At 37.3% G+C, this 20,708-nt stretch overlaps 1 long non-coding RNA gene across 4 annotated transcripts in view; it reads left to right on the top strand.

The window, feature by feature from the left end:
• Positions 1-20,319, top strand: part of LOC140498516 (uncharacterized) — a 208,245-nt gene extending 187,926 nt beyond the window's left edge. For 3 of the 4 annotated variants that reach the window (XR_011965123.1, XR_011965121.1, XR_011965120.1), the window contains 2 exons: positions 6,662-6,757; positions 9,118-9,804. This is a non-coding gene — a long non-coding RNA (uncharacterized lncRNA). Of the gene's footprint in view, positions 1-6,661; positions 6,758-9,117; positions 9,805-20,242 lie in introns of those variants that run through there. The other variant, XR_011965122.1, reaches the window with a different exon arrangement.
• Positions 20,320-20,708: the final 389 nt, after the last annotated feature.

Raw genomic sequence — 20,708 nt, 5'->3', positions numbered from 1 at the left:
CATGTTCTCCTACATTTCTTTGCAGGCTAACTTGTCAACAAACACCAAGGCAATCAAGGACAACTCCCTATATTATTCTCTCTGTCTGTTTGTCTCTGCCTCTGTCTCTCCCCTCTTTCCCCTCTTTCCCCTCTTTCCCCTCTCCCCTTCCTTCCTTCCTTCCTTCCTTCCTTCCTTCCTTCCTTCCTTCCTTCCTTCCTTCCTTCCTTCCTTCCTTCCTTCCTTCCTTCCTTTCTTCCCTCCCTCTTCCAACCTCCCCACCTTTTCTTTTTTTCTAAAGTAAAAGAAACAAAAACATTTTGAACAGTAGCATATTTGTAAAGAGACTAACAAAAGATAAAACAACAAAAATTTAGAAGTTAAAATCTTTTTTGGTGAGAGAATTTGATTCAGAGATTTGGGCAAAAATATTCTAGTATTTTAGGGGAAATTAGTACTTTGAAGATATGAGAATGGGACTCAGAAATGGTAGCGAAAAACATTGTAGAAAATATGGTTGAAGATACATATCTTGTGCTATACATACTAAGCCACAGAGCTTTTTGAAACTCGGTGTAATTTTTGTTTTGTAGAGCTTCCAACTTATAAAATCTTAGCAAAAAAAAAAAATGAATTAAAATAAATAAATTTCAAGAAGAAAAAGAACAAAATATAAAGTTCATTGTGATGAGGTACAAGCCCAAGTCAAGACTTTTTCCCCTTGGATCAGGAGGGCTTTTGTCACATTTGTCTGAAGGGCCCTGGAAAGTCTGGCCTTGGGGGTGGGGGGGTGCTCCTTGGATTCCCCTTCCATTTCTCCCAGCCCAGAAATTTCTCTCTTATCACCATTTAGCATTCTTTTCCTTTGATCCTAGCATCCTTTTGATATTCCTGACTACTCAGCATTCTTTGAAGTCCAAATTGCCCAGCCTGGATTGTGGATTATCTGGACTACTGTCTAGTCCCATTGGGATTCTTCCTGGGTTTAATCTATCAAGACCATCCTTGGGGCTCCAGACTACTTGGTGACATCTGTTTCTTCCCTCAGTCTTTTCTATATTTAAATTCCATCTCACCTTCATGAAGGTGCTCAAGTTCAATCCAACTCAGACTCTGTCTAGCTGAGATTCTATCTGGCCCACTTGTCAATGTGAGTGTTACAAAAGGTTAGACTCCTTAAGAGTCAACCCAGTATGGCGAATCTTTAATAAACTTGGTTTTTCTTTGGTTTTAAGAAGGCTTGTGTTGAATTCATTTGAGCAGGACCCAGAATGTTGGTATTTCAGGGTCCCCCCAAACCTCAACAATTGGAGGTTTTTGGAGATTAGAAAAAGCTAATACCAACATGTGTAGTTTTGTTGTGTGAAGTATTGTGTAGGTGTGCATGCATGTGTGTGTGTGTAAGTGCACAGGAGAAAGAGAGAGGAAGGGTGGGGAGAAATTCAAGAGATGTGAAAGTCTAGCTCTCATAGGAAAAGAATGCTTAAATTATAAATTGAGTTTTTGTTGAAATGGGAAGAAGGAAAACAGCACATTTCCCACTAGATTAAATAAATAACATTGATTGTAGAAGAGTAATTAACATTGAAAAGTGACTTGGAACATCAGCATAGGCAATTGCAGAAATGAATGAGAAGATCCATGACTGAAAGCCCTAACATGATGGTCTTGAGGAAATAATGGTTTGGGAGTTTCTCACCTGCAAACATAAGTAGTATCCTTTGAGCTCCAAGTCTATAAGGATAAAAGACCTATGATATTGACTTTATGGTCAAGAAAACAGGATCAAACATCTTTTGAATCTCACCAAAACTCAGGAAATTTCTGGTATAAAACATGATGGAATTTCTGAGATAATAAATATGACAGCAGTGATTTAGAAATGGGACTTGAGGTAGTTCTATAAATTGTAGACTCTCCCTGGAGAAGAGGATTTGTGTTCTTTCCTTCCTTCCTTCCTTCCTTCCTTCCTTCCTTCCTTCCTTCCTTCCTTCCTTCTTTCTTTCCTTCCTTCCTCCTTTTTTTCATTCTTTCTTGTGCCAATTTAAAGAGACAGAACAGTGTGATAGTTATAAATAAAAAGTTGGGATAGGTATCAAAAAGTCCTGGGTTCAAGTTTTGCTTCTGACATCCACTAGCTGTGTAACCCTGGTCAGGGCACTTAATGTCTGAATTGCTTAGGCTGCTTAGAACCTATTTATTAAAACATAAATGAGTTTGTGGAGGTACAGACTCTGGGAACCTTCTTGAACTCTCCTTGAATCTTTGGGCAGTTTCTTGGAGCCCATAAACTTTTCATTATTACTATGCCCAGGTCTCTGTTGCGCTTCTCCATCCTTGATCCTATCAAAATCCCATTCCCCAGGCCACTCCCATCAAGATCCTCCCTAGATTCTATCTGTATTCACCCCAGGATACTGATCATTCCCATCAAGACTTCTGGACATTCCAGGTTGACCTCTCCTATTAAGACCTTCCCTGGGGCCTCAGACTACTTGGCATCCCCTGGATTCTTCCCTCAGTCTTTTTGTGTATTTAAGTTCCTCCATGAAGGTGCTCAGATTCAATCCAGCTCTAACTGTAACTGAGATTCTATCTGTCCCACTTGTGAATACAAGTGTTACAAATGCTTAGGCTCCTTAAGAGCCACCCCATTTGGCAAATCTGTAATAAACTTTGTTTTTCTTTGACTTTAAGAAGGCTTGTGTCAAATTCATTTGAGCAGGACCCAGTGTGTCGGCATTTCAGGGTCCTCAGCACGCCGAACCTCCACAGGCTTGACCTGGCCATCAGGAATTTCCCATATTGACTGATGAAACCGTAGATCTTTTTCATACACCTTAGCTTATAACAAATGATTTATGTGACCAGAAATATACTTTTCATGAACAAACTTGTATGGGTGACCAAAACATTTAACCCCAATGTTTCTCTGGAGGCTAGAATTCCTATGGTCCTGTAATCTGGCTTTCTCATGTCACATCCCATCCTTTAAAGAGAAAGCCCTAGGCTATAATCCTCTGCTTGCCACATCCTGTTTTTGCTATTTTACTGGAATGAACATATTTGCTTAGTCAGTAACACTGAAGTTCTGAACATGACCCCTATCCTCTGACAGTGGACAACTGTTTTGAGGAAACAAGACCAACACACACAGAACAATTAGATAATAATTTAAGACAGCAAATTATTTTGTGCCAAGTCAAGTTGTATGATTGCTCTAGGAGTTCCAAAAGAAAGAGATCACAGCAGTGATATGTTAAGGAGTAATCAGAGAGACCATTTAACTTTAATCTTCCAATTGTGTAGGTCTAATCTCATCATTCAAAAAGGTTTAGTGATTTCTCATTGACTAGCTCATTTTAAGTCATGCTCTTTAGTTGGGCATTGAAGGATTTACACAATCTGACTGGAGCTTTACTAACAGTTGAAAGCTTTGCCTCTGCTAATAGCTAGCCTGAGTTCCTTGTCCTTCAAAGAATTTCTCTGCTTTCTAGTTCCTTTGCTTTTGCATGTCATCTATTCTCCATTAATATAACTCTCTTGCCCATCTTTTACTGTTGAAATACTACCCTGTCCCTTAAGGCCCAGCTAACATTCTGCCTCCTCAGTGAAATCTTTCTAGTTCTCCCTATCTGATAGTGATCACTATTTTATCTGAATACAAAACCCTTTGTAATTTTCTCATGCACTGATCATACCCTTCTTTAAATTATATTCATTTTCTCCCTTTCTAGAATGTAAGCTCCCTCAGGGAAGGGACTATGTATATCCATTTATTTTTGTTTTTTTCCTAGTATTGCCAGCAGGCTTAATTTCTAATATGGATGTGAAGGAAGTGAACTTGAATAAGATTTGGATAGAATAGAAATGGCCCCCTGGGCAGAGAATCTTATGTGACTTTGTGTAATGCATAGAAAATTGTAATGCTTTCTGTTCATGAAGAGGAGAATGGAAAATCCAAAATGGCACTTGCATATTTGTCTTTCACATATAGTATGGTTTTAAAGACAAATTGATCTTAATTTTGTTTTCCTTAAGGTAACAGCAAAATTAAATTTAAATTACATTCCTAGGGAGCACAGATGCGCCAGATTTTTATTTCCTTTAATATTTCCAAACAAACTAATATTTTTCTTCATCTCCATCATGTCACCCTCACCCCAATCACATCCACCTACAGACTGTCTTTCCAAAACTACATTACAAAAATGTTGAACTTAAGCTTGTCTGATTTTTCTTAAGAACAGCTGGAAGCAAGTGCCAAACTCATGTTGGGCACAATTTGTGACATGACATAAGCACTATAAAAATATTCATATTTATGCAGTTCTCTGCTGTGTAATCCACACTAATTTATATTTCCATGACATTGGTAATGACACTAATTACACAGTTGGCAGAGAGGCGTGAAGTGACAGTCATGATGATTTTGTCAACAGTGGGGTGTTTGATTGTAAACTGTTTCCATCAAGACGTTCTCCAACTTAATTTATTTTTCCCTACCACCAGCAAAAAATAATAGCACAATTCAAGTTAGATTGTGAAGCCCAGAAAATGCTCTATTTCATTAGCAAGTAGAGGGGGAGACTGGGAAGAAGGAACAAGTATTTGCCTCTGGCACTAATTAACAGGAAAGCAAAAAAAAAAATTGCTAGTAAAACTAATGTGAAACTTTTGGCAAATACCATATCTTTACTTGGTTGTCAGCATCAAGAAAATAAGAGAGAGAGAGAGAGAGAGAGAGAGAGAGAGAGAGAGAGAGAGAGAGAGAGAGAGAGAGAGAGAGAGAGAGAGAGAGAGAGAGAGAGAGAGAGAGAGAGAGAGAGAGAGAGAGAGAGAGAGAGAGAGAGAACATAGAAATATTTCCTTGTGTTGCCTCATTGATTTTCAGTTGTCAACAAGTCTAATTTTGCTTTCCTTCTGGTCCTGATTCATGTCCCAATGCCTGACTTGGACACATGTGTGCTGATAGCCCACGTCACTTGTCACAAGTTAGTTATTTCCCAGCTCTCCTCCATCCCTCTACCTCTCACCCTTTCCCCAACTTTATTTCTTTCACAGTCTCTATTCAATGACTGCAGCATGTTGTCATTGCAGTTGAAAGAGCACTAACTTTGGAGTTAGAGGGCTGGGGTTCAATACTGCCTCTGCCAAGGTATATGACAATGGGCAAGTTGTTGGGGGACATAGTATTTTTGAATCTATAAAATGAGGGAGCTAGCCTTATGAGATCCCTTCTTGGTCTAAATTTATGATTCTTGTCTCTTTATCCTATTTCCTATTTATATCCTATTTCATATTTAATAATAAACATATTTCTGTCTTTCCCATTGTGATTTTATATGATTTTTCTCCCTTCTAATATTGCATTGACAAACCATGAAAAATATTGTTATGGTGGACTAGACAGAGTGCTGAATGTGGAATTAAGAAGATTTGGGTTAAAATTCTGCCTCTAATACTGGCTCTAATTCTTGCCGATCTCTGTATTCCTCAGTCTTTGTATGTACAAAATGGGGATAGTAATACCTATGGCTCCTGCTTCATAGGGTTATGATGATGTATGTGGAACACTTTAACGTGTTTCATAAATGGCAATTTGGGGTATTATTTTAGTGTCCTGTTTCTACAAGGAACAATTTTCTATTAAATTGTTCATCACTCACAATAATGTGAGTAAAATGAGTTTAACTTCCACTTTCAAGTCTTCATTGTGTTTGAGATTATTAATAGCACAGATGGTAACAGATGGTATTTGAGTTAAAACAAATTTTAAGTCAGAAAAAAACAAGTCAGTTTTAGAAAGCAAATCAACACCAGTTATCAAATTGTTTTCTACACTTCATTACATGAGGAAGTGAGAAAAAACCAGAAAATTGGGAGATCAGGATCAATTTGAAAGACAGTTACTTTGATGTAATATTTGCTTGCATTTGATATTCATGCCTCTGTGTGGTCAAAATGGACTATCAAAGGGAGGTTGTGATGAATGAACCCAAATGTTTGAAAGGAGAAAAATTATTTTTCTAGTGCTTCGTAGTGTTTTTTGTATGATGTGTCATGGAGAAAGCAAATAATTAATGAGCCCATTTCCATGTCACCTGTCTATAATTTTCACAAAGCTAATTTTTTAGGCAAATGAGGCCTTCCATACAATATTGTCTTTATCTGTCTATGTATCTATGTATCTACGATCTAGCTATCTATCTGTCTGTCTGTCTAGCTATCTGTCTATCTATCTATCTATCTATCTATAATTTTGCTTTCCTCTGATTCTGATTTATGTACAAATGCCTGGTTTGGAAACATGTGTGCTGATGATGGTGCCCCATATCACTTGTCACAAGGTAGTTTTTTTCCAGCTCTGCCCCATCCTGCCACCATTCACTCTTCTTCCAACTCTATTTCTTTCATGATCTCCATTCAATGACAATATGGAACAGTTGAAAGAGTACACACACACACACACACACACACACACACACACACGTGTATATGTTATAGACTAGCCTTTTACAAAATGTTTTTCATATAAGAACAAACTCTTAAAATTAAAAAAAAAATCAAAGCTTCTTTCCTACAATTACCCTGTGAAGTAGGTAGTGCAAGTATTACTGCCCCCATTTTACAGATGTGGTGATCTTAAATTTACCCTCTGATCTTTTTTTTCTTTTCCTAGATTTATTGCTTTCAATCTATAATAAACTGACTGAATCATCCCTGGAGGAATATTGCAAAGCTGTCAAGTTGAGAACCAAAGATGCTAAATAAGAAAGTGAGTGCGTCTCTCTTCCTTAATTTTACTCCATATCAGAAAGTTGAGTCGCTTTTTGATACAAAGGTATTTTCATTCTTCAAGTGTTTTTCCCTACTTTCATTCCCCCTCCCCCACCCAGATGGCTACCGCTAGACACAAATACATACACACACACACACACACATACATACATATATATATACATATATATATACATAAAACCATTCTATACATACTTCTTAATTTCCCATATTTACAATTCTCCTTCAAACTCACTTCTCTTAAATCTATGCTTCATCTTAACTGTGGCCACCAGTCACTCCATCCCCCTCTCTTCTGCCACTTGATCATTACTCCTGCTCTAATCTCATTTCCCTCATTTCAAAACTTTTACCCTATGGTTGACAATTCTAAGCTTTGTCTTTCTTTGTTATACTCCATATGATCTCATTTGTTTCTCTGGGTTCCTTTATTTTCTCTACAAAAATAATTTCCAAGTTTACATATGTAGCCCCAATGTGTCTCCCTAATTCTAGTCCTAAATTGCTAACTGCTTACTGAATATTTCCACTAGGATTTCTAGTCATCATCTTAAACTCAGATTGTCTATCATTTCCCATAAACTCACTCTTGCCATCTCCAAAAACCCTGTAAGGTAGACAATATGATTAATCTCATTTTCAGAATAAGAAACCAAAGTTCTAAGAGTTATGTCCCACAGCTAGTAAAATGTCAGTGACTTTATGGATAGTGTTTTTTCTGGACAATACCTCAAATCCAGATCTCCTAACTTTGAGCCAGCTCTTTTTTTATATAACCACATTAAATTTCACATTATTAAATACAAAGTGTTTAACATATATTTGCTGAATTGATTTGAGGTACATAGAGATAGCTCATCACATGGCACAGCTGGACTGTATCACTTCCTGCTAAGTGTATTTGATTAGGTCCAACTGCTCTTCCCATGTTTAATGTCATAAGAGCCATTGTTATAACCCCATATCCTAAATACTATCGTTGCTGATGCAAAGAGAGCACTAAAAGAAGTAGCTGAACCAAACAAGAAAAATTAATTTACTATTTAGCTACAGGTAGCAGCTAACCAGGCCAAGATTGTTCATGGTAGACTCACTAGCATAGAAAGGTCAGCTCTTAGGAGTGAACTAGTGAGTAGACTTGGCCTCCCTGGTCAGTTTGTCTGTTCCTTTGTCGACTCTGGCTTTAACTCATGTATCTAGTTTTACCCCTGAGACTTACTACCTGTGTGCCTTTAGGCAAGCTATTTATCCTCTCTGTGTCTCAGCTTCCTTATCTGTAAAGTGCAAGGGTTTCAGTGGCCTCTAGTATTCTTTCCAGATGATTCTGTTAAGTCTGTCTTCTCTTAATGGCCCACTGAAATGACCTCAAATATGTTCCCTCAACTTATCTCTAGATGTTTTCAGCACCACTGCTTCAACTTGATTCAATTTAGTAGATTTTTATGAAATGCTTGATATGTGCCAGTTTAAGTACACAAACACAAAATAACCCATTTCCTTGGGGGTGTACAATAAGCACAAAGTATAACAAGGTAAGGGGGGTACACCCCATGAAGAAAAGGCTTCATGTAGGCCATGGCACCTAAATGGTATTTTCAAAGAACCTAGATTCTAGAAGGCAGAGGTGAGTAGGAGTGCATTACACACAAAGGAAGAACTGTTGGGTAAAGCCTTGGAGGCCTGACATGGAACATTGTGTGAAGAGAACAGTTAGCAGGCCAATTTGATTGGAATGTAGAGAATATAAAGGGGATTACTATCAAATAGAACTGGAAAGGTAAGTGGATCGCCAATGTGGAACTAGGCTGAGTATTACTTCTATAGATCAACTACCCTTAAACGCTACTTATAACACTAATTATTGTTCCCTGGGCTAACCTATTCCCCTCTTTGGGGTGGGGTCTATAACCCATTCCATATGTATATAGAGTATGCCACTTATGGTGGCATAAGTTCATGTCTACAAGCCAACACAGATAGAAAATGCTTGAAAATACTGTAAGAACTAATTTAGTTACTACCTGGTGAATTTTCTACTTAAAAGATCTGTTTCCATAGAACTTTGAAAGCGTATGACCAATATACCAGACAATAGAAATAAAGAAGCCTTAAAAATTTGCTAAGTGTTTTGTGTGTATTTTTGTGCATGACTAACCTCTTACCAATGTGAGATAGGTTGACCACATTGCATTTCAGAGATAAGAAAGCTAAAATGTAGCAAGATTAAAGACTGAACAACATTATGTACTGTCAGTTATTTTGCCAATGTTATTATGCATTTTCCAGCACTATAAATATTGTAAGTAACAGAATGTTACTTTTTTCATTAACTTTTAGAACAAATACCTATGAACAAGTACAGTTCTGCCAATGTTTCTATGTTGATCAAATTTCAGCAGCAGTGAAAGAGGAACATTTGGATTCCATTATCTGAATAAATGGTGTTCTGTGTGAGGAGATTGCAATGACACTCATGGATGGGAATTTGGCAAGACTGTTTCTACCCCCAAATATGTAAGAATACATTCACGCTGAAGGAGATACAATTTAGACCTTCGCAAATCAAGCTTCAAGTTATTTCAAAGAAGGAAAAACTTAATAACAGTGGAGAAATTAAAAACAACAGAAGGCTCTTGAAAAGACTACCAGCTAACCAATGGGTCTACTTTTTCATGTCTATGAAATCTTTATGAAAACTATTACTTCAGACTGAGAGTTCCTTGATGAAATTATAAAGAGGGAACTAGGAGGAAATTTTAAAAAGTGACTTCTGTGGAAGATTTTCTACAGCAGACCATATTCACAATTATGTAACTGAGAAATACAGCAAATATAAAATCCTTCTGCGTTTACTTTTCGTGGAGTAATAATAATGATAACAGCTTGTTTTTAGTGCTTAAAGATTTACAAGGTACTTTACATATGGTAACGCATTTGATTCTCACAACAACCCTGTGAGGTAGACGCTATTATAAGTCTCATTCTACAAGTGAAGAAATCCAAGGCACAAAGACATTAAACTATTTGCCCATGGTCACATATCTAGTAAGTATTTATGGCAGGATTCAAACTTAGGTCTTCCTCACTCCAAGTCTAGCACTCTATGCATTGTATTTCCTACTTTCTTTATAATAGACTATGACAAAAATTCTTTTTTTAAGTCTCACTTTAAATAGTGTCTCCTCTGTGTCCTAAAATCATGTCAGACCCTTGACAATTGCAACCATCAAGTTAACTTTGTTCAATAATCTCCTGAGTATTAACAACAAATACGGCATACAAGAAAGAGACATATGCTCACTAATGACATTCATTAATATGATGGAGAGTATCCTGTATGAAGTCCAAAGAGAAGGCTTCTTTATTGACAGCAAGGTGTCTTCAATTGTTCTTCTTTGTAGATGACATTGTTTTAGTTACCTCCAGCCCTGGAACACAATACGACCTTATCAGTGAGGTACAGGTTCATTTGAAAGAGATTAACTCAGCAATTCACACTGGAAAAACAAAGTGAATGAAACGTGTATATTGCCCAGACCACAGCACATGTTTTGATGGGAACCTTATAAATTACTTTATTGATTTTAGAAATTATTTCAGATGGACAATGAACTGAACCCAGAAGGAAGAGAGTAGTCTAGAGTATAAATCAGAAACTAAACAGTATTCTCAAGAATACCAAGCTCTTGGCCTTAATAGGAACTCATCTATGATACCAATTCATTGGAACACCAACACACTGAAAACTTAAAAATTAAAAGTTACTTATAGAACAATGGAAAAGACTGATGAGTATAAGTAGGTTACCCTATGTTGCTACTGATGACTTGCCTACAAGATGTGACATAAACAACATTGAAGACATGTATGACTGTAATTATGCAATCAGAGTGATAGTTAATAGATGGCTAGTCCAAGAATTGGAAATAGAGGAGATGTCCATCAATTGGGGGATGGCCAAACAAGCTATGGTATATGATTGTAATGGAATATTACTGTGCTATAAGAAATTACAGGTAAGATAATTTCAAAAAACTCAGGAAAGACTTACATGAATTTATACAAAGTAAGCAGAAGCAGGAGAATGTTGTACAGTTACAGCAATATTATTCAGTGAAGAACTATGAATGACATAGCAGTTCTCAGCAGTATGATAATTCAAGACAATCCCAGAGGACTTACAATGGAACATGCTATCAGCCTATGGAGAAAGATCTGATGATGTCTGAATATAGACTGAAGCATACTATTTTTCACTTTATTCCTTTTTTTTTGTTTGAGTCTTCTTGGACAAAATGAATAAAATGGAAAAGTTTCACATGATTCCAAGTAGAGACCCTGTGTGGGGGATTATTAGTATCAATCCAACTTTATAAGTGAAAGAAACAGTCATGCTTCTCCATAAGCATGGTTACAGCATGTTAATAGGAACAGCCAGAATAAGGAATAACCAAATTCCAAAAATAAACGAAAGTCAGACATCAAAGACCCTGGATTCATAGTATGCTGCTTCTTCCACATTGCCAGCTAAGATCATACAGTAGTTGAAAGAGTGTGATTTGGGGAATATACACATTTGCAACATCCTGTTCTAGTGTTTTTTAGCCACTTTTTTGCAAAAATATATAATTAAGAAACTTCCCAAAGGAGAAAAATAAGGGGATTTGGAATTTCCTAAGGCAAGGAGTTCTATAAAAGGAAATATATCTACCTTACTTTGAAAAATAAAAACAAAATAAGAAATCTGATGGAGATACATATCACTGTTAAAGGAGGACTTTGCATTTGCCATTTCTAGTTAGGAACAGATGCTGGAAAAAAAATTAAAACATAATTGGATGTCAAAATACTTTATAATAGAATCATGGAGTGTGAGACTTAGAGGATACCTTAGAGATATTCTGGTCCAAGTTTTTCATTTTACAGATGCAGCAGCTATGTCAAAAAGAGGCTCTCCTGTTTACCCAAGATCAAGAACTCATAAGAATCAGAGTCAGCATTAGAACTTAGGTGACTTGAGCCTCAGTTCACTAGGGATTGCTATGTCGCCCAGATGGGGTGTTGTAATAGGCTTCCCTTGGTCAGTCACAGGCAATGAGTTTCAGGGTGAGGGAGCATGAAAGGGAGGAATGAGTAGGGAGGGGATAGAGAAATGGAGAACAATTAAAAGTGGACTGTTTCATGGTTTTGCCCAGAGTTAATCCTAGTATATGTGATAGTGGAGACAGCTATAATATACAAAGGAAAAGTAGAACAGAGGCAATTAAGCAAGGGAGAGAGTGAGATGGTTCAGGGCAAGAAAAAGTAGGTAAAAGGGTATGTTTGTGTAGATAAGCCTTTAAATTGCACATACTCTTTACTTCCCAACTTCTCCCACTAGAAAGCTTTGGCACCATTATCCTAAAATCCAGGGGACCAATATGTTATATCTAGACCAAATATAACCCTATGGACCCTTCTGTTTAATTAATCAGTGCACTGCTCCATCATGGTATGAAAGTGATTTGTGGTGACAGCAGAGTGCATACCTTGACCAGTCTTATCAAGGCTGTATGTATGTCTTTTGAGGAGCAGCTTAGCTATGTTTGAAGAGTTGGCCTCAGGTTGGCCTCAGTTTGATGAATTTATTAACCACAGTAACTTTTGAAGCTCCTTTTTAATTCATAGAGAGCTTTCTAATCTGCAGTGGTAGTTGGAGGGCTTATTCCAAAGAAATCACAAATTACTGAGGTAGTAAAACATATGAACAAGTGGTTTCCATGGGTAGGGTCTGCCTAATCACCTTCTTGAGGCTTCCTTTTTTGTTATTGATTGTTACTCAGTTGTTATTCAATTAGTAAAATAAATGTAAAAAAATCATGTGGCCTGAACACATGAGGATTTCAGATTGCATGAATCCTATTGAAGCAAAAGGGATGCCCCCGCTTGGGATATTAAAAATAAGATAATATGCTACTTTTTCCTAATCATATTCTTTCTACCCTCTCTACCCCCACCAAACATTTAAAGGCTCAAAACTGAGGATTATAAGATAAAATTCAAACATCTAACCCTTAGGTTCAAGGCTTTCATAATCCAGTTTCAAACTTGTCCAGCCTTGTCTCTCACAACTCCTCTACATTCATGCATTCTTTACTGTCTCCATCTTGGACTATCCAATCAATTTTCTCAAAACCAACCTTAGACTTTTCTATCTCTTGGTCCTTGTATGTACTATAATGGACTCCATCTCTTTTGCCCCACCATGAGTATATCCCCTCTTCAAGTACAACTATTGAAATCCTTCCTGTCTTTCAAGGCCTGGATCAAATCTCATTTCTTTATTTGAATCATCTCTGACCAAATAAAACTAAAATAATCTTACCTCCCTTATTACTCAGATAGTACCTACTTGCCTATATTTAGCACTTAGCATAGGATACATTGTACTGTTGGATTTTTTTTTCTCCTTTTTATCTGTTTCATGTACCCAAATAATTTGTAATGAGAATGGACTATATATATTACACATCTAGCTATATTCTCAACCCTAAGCAAAGCCCACCATCCAAATATCCCACCCTTGCTACTGGGCTGCTGAGCTTCAGTGGAGAAAGTAATAAAATTGAGGGTGATTATACACACTATGAATTTATGGTGCATTACCTCAGCTGGGTCCCCACTGCTGCTTGGGAATCCTTCTACTTGGCTTTTACTGACTCCTTGTTTGAATTCCCACAGAGCTTGTTTGAAAGCTTTCCTCTTACTTCATACTCCCAAATGTTCCTCACCACCCACACTTATAGCAGATAATTTCACTTTCTTATCTACTGAGAAGACTGAAGTCATCAGACCACAGTTTCCTCAATTCCCTTCCTCCCTGCTCCTAAACTTCTCAGTACCATCGCTCATTCTCTCCTTATTTCTTTCTACTTCAGAGGAAGTCATATTTTCCAGCTCATTTCAAAATCTAATCTTGCTCCTTCTTCCTCCACCTAATCTAATTCTGGCCTTCCAGGGCCTTGCGTCTTCAGGAGTCATCCCTTTCCTGTCCAGAAAAATAACACATTTCTATACTGATTTAGGGCTTGCAAAGGACTTTTTCTCACTATCAGTCCAGAAGAAAGTAGTATAGGTACTGTCATCCCTATTTTACCAATATGGAAACTGAGGCTTGGAGGCATGCCAATGGTAATACATTCCAAGCATCAGAATGAGTCATTTGAAGCCAAGTGTCCTGACAGTAAGCCTCAGTGTGCTTCAGGCTACTTCTTGAACAGGTTTAATCTCTTTTCCCATTTTCTTCCAAACAAGCTTGGGTCTTTTTCAAACCTTTCAAAGAAAAGCCTTTCCTTTTCCCTTTCAATTACATTCAGTGAATGTTCCATCTCTGCCCTCCTCTCCCACCTCACCTGTTGTCTCCCTCTGTTAGAATGTTATTGTAGAATAGGGAATATCTTGATTTTCTATTCCTATTCCTTAGCACAGTGCTTTGTCACATAGTAAGTATTTAATATTTTTCTCCTTTCATTCCTTCAGTTGTTCACTCATTTTGAAAAAGTGGTCTTCATGTCCTAATCACCCAATTTCTTCTCAAAATTTCACAATATCTCTCAGTCAAGTTCTGGCAGGGACCTATGATAATTTACACATTTTTTTTTATGCAAGTTCATAAGAATTTCCACCCAACTTCCCTATTTCTGACATCCTCTAGTCACTCAGGATCACATCCTTGAAATATTCTTGATTCTTTATTTTCACCTACCTCTGATATCCAATCAATTGCTAAGTCTTATTGATTCTGCCTCCTCCCCATCAGTCTTCTTCAGTCTTACGTTAGTCTGGGCCCTCTTTCCCAGATCATTGTAATAGCCTCCTAATTGGTCTCTGGACATCCACTTCTCCTTCCCTTCTCCAATCCATCTTTCATATAGTTGCCAGATTAATATTATTAAAACTCAGGTCATATCATGTCATTCCTTTGCTCATAAAGCCTTAATGGTTCCCTGTAGTCTTTAGGAAAAAAATTCAAATTCTTCTCTTGGGCATCTAAAGCCTTTTACAATATGAGTCCAGCCTACTTTACCAGGATTGAATGTGTATTATCTCTCCTTATACACTCTGTATGCCAGCCAGATTGTCCTACTTGCTGTTCCCAGCACGAGATTGCCATTCTTCTGTGTCTCTGCCTTTGACCAGATTGTCCTCCATACTTGAAATATTCTCTCTCTTCACTTCTGCCTCTCAGAATTCATAGCTCTCTTCAAGGTTCCACTCAAGTGCTATCTCCTTCAAGAGGACTTTCATGACTTCCTTCCAGTTGTTACTGTCCATCCTCCCTCCCAGCTAATCACATAGTATTTATTTTGTATATACATCCTTCTCTCTGTTTCTTACAAACATAATCCCATCCCCTATCTCCATGCCTTTAGCATCCCCCTCATGTTTGGAATATATCCCCTCCTCATTTCTGCTCCATAGAACTCTCTTCCTTTAAGATAGAGCTTAATGACTAACTTCTTCATAAAGTCTTTCTTTATCTCCCCAGGTGATAGTGCCCTCTCTTTCAAACTACCTTGTATTTAAATATTTTATACATATTTTATTCATTAACTTTATATTTGGGCTCTCTATATTTTTATATGGACCTGTTTTATCTCCCATTTGAATGTAAGCTCATTCTGGGTAGATATTGTTTCATTCTTTATAATTGCATCCTCAGTGTCCAACACAGAATAGTAGATGACTAACAAAGAGTTGATTGATTGATTTACTTATCAGTAAATAGAAAGTTGCATCCATGAGGTCAAGGACTATCTCACTTATGTATTTGTATCCTTAGCACCTGGCACACAGTCGATGTTTAATAAATGTTTGTTGATTTGTTAAAAGAGATAAATTAAATTGCTGTAGTAACAGGTGAAAGGTGATTAGGGTCTGATCTGAGTTTGTGACTGGGCTAATATAGAGTGAGTTATGGTCCAATTCCTTCTTTAAAAATCTTTCTTTGGATCTTCACTTAGCTTTCTTTAAAAAGCCACCCTCCTCCATTTTGCTGTTTATAGCATACATCACAAGGCTTATCTCATTTTGAGTTTCAGCAATGCTTGACAGTATTCTTATACGACTTGCACGTATAACCATTCTGACTTGGTTGTGTTCTTCCTTCATTTTCATGACATTGTCCTCTCTAGATTCTCTTCTTCCATGTCTAAATATTCTAGGTAGCTCCTCTTCCCAGCATCTTGAAGTGAGTGGTTCTCAACACAACTCACCTTTCTCTACTATCTTCACTTTCCTTTGTCAATTTCATTCACTCACAATGCTTCAAATATTCTGCTAAGTGAATCACTCCCAATTAATTATTTTCATCCTCAGCCTCTCATCTTTACTCCAGATCTCCTTCTCTGACTTACTACCAGACATAAAAACAATGTTTATTCAGCATAGGCATGCCCATGAAGTATGAGCTCTTTCTCCATGAGGATGGATCTCTCCATTTGCTAAATTTAGGGCACTGAAGAGTGGAGACAGCTCTCACTTGGTCTCTTGGTCCACTTACATGTGGTGTGTGTGTGTGTGTGTGTGTGTGTGTGTGTGTAGACTAGGAATAAAGCTGTGTCAAGGAGTATGGGTAACTAATCTAGGAAGAGTTGCCCACTCAGTAGAGCTTATAAAGAGAAGCCACAGTCCTTTCCTTTCTATTTTTCTCTTTGGAATCTGGCACTTTGGACTCAGAATTTTCTCTCAGACTTTCAGTGACAATGGTGAATGTATGAACATAGCTGTGACAGTATATGCTTGCCTAGGCAAAACTGAAATAGTGTCAGTACCAGTCCCCATTCACACCTTTGGGATCTTCTTTCTAGATGCCAAAATTTCTTTGACAAAAAGATATACCTAACTGGGAGGATTGGAACATTTAGGGGGAAAGAGAGTTGCAGTGTTCAGTTCTAGTGAGGGAAGGAAGGGGTTAAAGATGCCAAAGCCCCATGTAGCTGACTGTCAAAATTGGATACAGTTACCATGCAAATCATTATATTTAAAAAAGAGAACTGCTTGCTATTCAGGGCAGGATATGTACAATTGATTTCTCTTGGCACAACCATTTTGTGCTTTTAAAATGATGACTAATTGCCCAATTATTGGTGATTCTTGGGATGTTTTTATGAATTTATTTCCTTCAACTGGTTTTTGATGCTGTGCGGCATGATAATGGATGTCCTCAGGTTCTCACAGTGACAAACAGAACCAGAAATTTGCCCTGCAACACAAGTTCTTCTTGTAGTATTATTTTATGCTCAATTGAACAAGGTGAACATAGTTACCAAATTAAGTGATAGGTATAGTTTGCTTATTGTCAATTTATTTTTAAACACACACACACACACACACACACACACACACACAAAACGGAATTCATTTACAATAAGACAAATCAGGTCAAACTATCTCTGCTGTAAAAAAATTCAGCTTTCTCAGGTTTGGTGCTATGCTGTGGTATATATGTTCACTTTACAAAAAAATAGAACTTTAAAAAGACTATGTTTTTGGAGAATTGGATATAATGAGCCCTTAGAAATTGGCCGTGAGATCTGCAAGATAGAGAAATTTCTCTTCTTGGTAGTCACAGGTTCCCTGTGCCATTGTGCTTTTCCACACAATGGAGGATGTCCTCCTGAGATAGATTTATGAGGAGGCCAATGGGTAAAGCTGTATTGGCTTTCTTACCTCCTCGTTTTTTGAGAAGTGAGGTAACAGTTGCCAGATGTCAGAAATGAGTTGTTTTGAAACCAAATGCAAATTTTTTGATTACCCTTCACCCTTGATGACTCTTGCCATGTTTTACTATTTGTTTGAATTTTTTTGGCTCTTCAGTTTTTTTTTCCTTGCCACTTTTACTGTTTTAAAGCTCGCATCTTTCCTGTTGAGCACAGCCAGCTCCCATGCATGTATGTCTTTACAAAGGGAATATGACACCATCTGTGGACTCTAACAAGTTCTTGTTAAACAGTGGATTTGGGAGCAGCTATGTCGGTTGAATGATTCCTTACCTTGCAGCCCCATGCTTCTGAGCATCACCCACCAGCCAGAATGAAAGAGCAAATGACACTGAGAAAGCAAGAAAAAATGGAACTATCTTCAGGGATTAGGGCTATTCCCTTTCACCCTCATCAGTGTGAACAACTTTGGTAGACTAACTGGCTTTTAGGGTCTGAATTGCCAGTGTAATGAGAGATTGGGGGTGGACACCTCAAGGGATTGTATGTAGAATGTTATTCCCCCTCCAGGCACAGGCCTTATCAGGGAACTAACTTGTCAACTTTTCAAAGGCCTCTAATTTGAGTCCTTTTTAAATCCTATAAAAGCTCAGTCAAAGATGAAAAAGATTTCAGAGGCGCAGCAATCCAGAAGCACCAAGAAGCAGGTTACAGAATTTTTTCTCTGTTTTCCATGTGGATTGAAAGCTTTTGTCTACTTGGGGACAATTTATGAGGATGACTCCAAGGCTAGATTGTTATTGAAAGGTGACTCTGTCTACCTAAACAAACAAACAAACAAAAGGAGAAGAATCTACAATCTGTGGAACATCTGATCCTAATGTTTGAGTGACATTTGGGGAGAATGCAGGAGCTAATCCCTGTATATATTAAGGAAATGGGAGGCAAGTGGAGTGTGGCTTAGAGAACATGATTTACTATATGAAGAGAAGAAGTTACATTTGCTATATGCAGGGACAACAAACAAGAAACCCGTTCCTCAGGGCTCTAATTTGGAACCATACAGGCTCAATAGAGGACTTAGATAATTCCAAATTTTCTCTGTGCTACCTGTGACCTCAGGGTCTACCATAGAATGAAGGATTCTGCAGTAACATTATCTATGTGGTATGAAATGAATGACCAGAGAAACTGAAAAATTGGTCAATTCAGCCCTCTAAAAAGTAGGTGAATGGCTACATTGTTTTCATAGTTTGACTTGAGTATATAGAGCTCAAGGAATATTAGATCTATAGAGAAATCATTTAGTGATCATTTAGCCAAATTTTCCTGTTTTACAGATGGGGAAACCAAAGCTAAAAATGTTAATTGACTTATCCAATAGGATATAGCTAGTTTGTGGCAGAACTATAAGACATTGGGCTAGAACTCGACCAATTATCAAGTCCATTGTATTTTCCATTATATTATGCTGCAAATTATTCTGCACTTTCGACTCCAATCAGTTGATGCAAACCCATTAAGACAGCCAATTCTATTTAAATCTCTATACTCTAGCCAAGGTCTCTTATGAACTACATGTTTGACTACATTGTGGAGACTTTGGCAGGTGTGATGCCCTCCTATTTCTAATGGAGAGCACTCTCAGGATCTAAGATATACCCAGGATGTAGACTTGGATTCCAGACCCATCCAAGGCCCCTTTTACTTAATTACTTTTAATAAAATAATTATTTTCAATTTCCAATTCTCTCCTTCCTTCCACCCCTCCATCATCATTTAAGAAGGCAAGAAATATGATACTTATTATACATCTGAGAAGCTGTACACAATATATTTTCACATTAGCTATATTGCAGAGAAAAAAAAAACAAGAAAAATGAAGTGTAAGAAAATGTGCTTCAAGTTGCACTCAGTTCATCAGTTCTCCTGGAGGCGGATAGCATTTTTCGTCATGAGTCTTTTGGAACTGTCATGGATCATTGTAATTAATTAGAGTAATTAAGTCTTTCACAATTGACTCATTAAAATATTGCTGATGCTATGTATAGTGTTCTAGTTCTGCTCACTACTTTGCATCAATTCATATAAGTCTTTCCAGGTTTTTCTGAAACCATCTCCTTCATCATCTCTTATAGCACAATAGTATTCCATTACAATCATACGCCACAATTTTCTTCAGCCGTTCTCCAACTGATATTATCTCCTCAGATTCCAATTCTTTGCTACAACAAAAAGTGCTGCGCAAAAATATACATATGGACCTTTTCTCTTCTTCTTTGATTTCTTTAGGATACAGACCCCAAGTTTCTTTCAAGAAGGAGATGCTGATTAATAGTACTTCTGATCCTATATTTTATTGGTCACATGAACATGAATGGATATCATGGCAGAGAGAAAGGATTTTCCATGCCTTGACCTGGTTTGTTTCATGTAGGAATGGCAATACATGTTCATTTGCTATCTAGAAGAGTCATGTGGAAGACACCAAAAACTCACTTGTAAAAGGTTGTACTGCATGGACATGGCCTGTGTCTTATTTTCAAAGTAACAAGAATTCAACAAAATCAACAATTTAACAAATTTTCCCTAAGAATCTACTAAGTAGGAGAGGAATTATGATGACATAAGCAGAGTTAACCTTTGAGTTAGGAAAAGCTGGGCTCAGTTTCTAACTCTTTCAATACCTGTCTTGTGATTTCAGAAAAGTCATTTAACCTCTCTCTCTCTCTCTCTCTCCTCCCTTCACCCCCTCCCCCCAGCTCTTTATCACTATGGGTTGCTGAGCACATGCCGATCTGCACTGATAGAGGAAGTTCCTTACTGGGAGTTCCACATATTAAGGTAATCATAGGGGTGGAGATGATATGCCTTCAACAGACAAAAAAAAAAAAATGAAGCAGGCCCTGCTCTGAAAGAGTTCCTGTTCTAAGCTGTTTATTTTTTCAAAGTGGTTTTTAATTTAAATAAGAAACTATTGGAAAGAAAGTTCCTCCTCTATAAAGACCAATAATTATTGACCTTTTGATTAAACCTGGGTTTTTTTTGAACATTTTCAATGAATAGTGGGATTCCATGTAAACAAAACCAAATGTAAACAAGCCTTGTCCTACCATATTTTGAGGGAAGATAGACATTGAATGAAAGGTAACATTTGACATATCACTTAAATAATTTCTTGACATTTAAAAAATATTTATAGTGAACTTTGAGAACTCATTTGGAAAT

The sequence above is a fragment of the Notamacropus eugenii genome, chromosome 4 (assembly GCF_028372415.1).
Source record: "Notamacropus eugenii isolate mMacEug1 chromosome 4, mMacEug1.pri_v2, whole genome shotgun sequence".
Taxonomy (NCBI): Eukaryota; Metazoa; Chordata; class Mammalia; order Diprotodontia; family Macropodidae; genus Notamacropus; species Notamacropus eugenii.
Note: the sequence above shows the minus strand (reverse complement) of the source record. Positions and strands in the feature narration are given on the sequence as shown.